The 1,364-nt window shown below is 39.3% G+C and overlaps 1 non-coding gene across 1 annotated transcript; it reads right to left on the minus strand.

Moving 5' to 3' along the window:
• Window positions 1–545: 545 nt before the first annotated feature.
• Window positions 546–653, minus strand: LOC144715940 (small nucleolar RNA R71). The gene has a single exon (XR_013584770.1). It is a non-coding gene; the product is annotated as a small nucleolar RNA R71 (small nucleolar RNA).
• Window positions 654–1,364: the final 711 nt, after the last annotated feature.

A 1,364-nucleotide genomic window follows, 5' to 3' on the forward strand; every position in this document is an offset into this window, starting at 1 on the left:
TTTAACTTAGTGATTCTGTATGAAGCTTAGGTCAGGGTTTGAATTAGAGAACGGTGAGAGAACTTCACCAATAGCAAACTTTCCCTCACCTGAATCACCCCTCATTTCAACTACACTCGTAGAAGAGACATCAACTAAAATTCCACCAATGTATCCTGTAGGGAGTGGAATAGGAAAACCGTAATTAGTCAATAAGGAAGGAGATTAGAGAATATTTAACACTAGTTGAAACTCCCTTCTTAATTAGGACATCTGCCCCTATTGGAGATGATGCGATGTTTAGCATAGACCCCCTCCAATTTCAATTACTACCATCCTTTTTAGGGAAGCAAATGAGGAGCCATATAATTTATTAGAAAACTTTATGAAGCCTGTGATAGTTTTAGCTACCCCAGGATTCCCAAGAAAGTAGTGAGAATAAAATTATTCCCTCATAACTTAAAGGATAGAGCCAAATATTGGTTTAGAATATTGGGGACAAACTTTGAATCATGGAGTGACATGGAAATAAATTTCTTAAAGAGGTAGTATACAGTAGCTAGGAAAAACTCATTTAGATGAGAAATTAGGTATTTTCAGCAGGGAAATGACACTTTCAGTGAAGCTTGGGAAAGATTGATAGGGCTCATAATAAAATACCCCCACCATGGCATTCTCAAATGGGAGTTAGTTGAAATATTTTATGAAGGATTAAATGATGTCGAAAAAGAAAGAGTGGATATTTCTAGTGGAGGCGCAATAGCAGACATTAATGAAGATGAATCTATGGCTCTTGTACAAAAACTATAAGACAGTTTAGCCTACCTCCAAGATGATTCCGATCATGTGAGAGTTACTTCTCAAAAAGGTGGATTGTTGGATGTGAGAGTAGTTGGACCTCAGATTACCATGGAACAAATTGAAAAACAGATTGGTGTCATGATGGGAAAAGCCATGGAGAAGATGAATGAAAAAATGATCTTCCTATGGCAAGGGCAGAGTAGTGGAGGATCACACAACGCATCTCTAGGTAACCAAATAACTCGATGTGAGTTATGCTCAAGCAATGACCATGCTGGAGAAGTTTGCCCAATGATCTCATAAGTGAATGCCATAGGTAGGCAGGAGACGAACGATGCTCACTAGGTCCAATGAGGAAACTCAGGAGGACATGGATGGAACCATAATAGTCGCCCACCTCAACAACAATTCCAACCGAAACCAAACCATCCACCTCAACAACAACACTATTGACCTTACAGGAATTTTTTCAGATCCCACCAATCCAACTCTCACCAAGGTGATTAAAGAACTTCAAGAGGACAAGAAGAGGATGCTCAATATTATTGATGAAATGGAGGAGAGGCATCGGCGAGAGATGGACA

The sequence above is a fragment of the Wolffia australiana genome, chromosome 19, assembly GCF_029677425.1.
Source record: "Wolffia australiana isolate 7733 chromosome 19, ASM2967742v1".
Lineage (NCBI taxonomy): Eukaryota > Viridiplantae > Streptophyta > Magnoliopsida > Alismatales > Araceae > Wolffia > Wolffia australiana.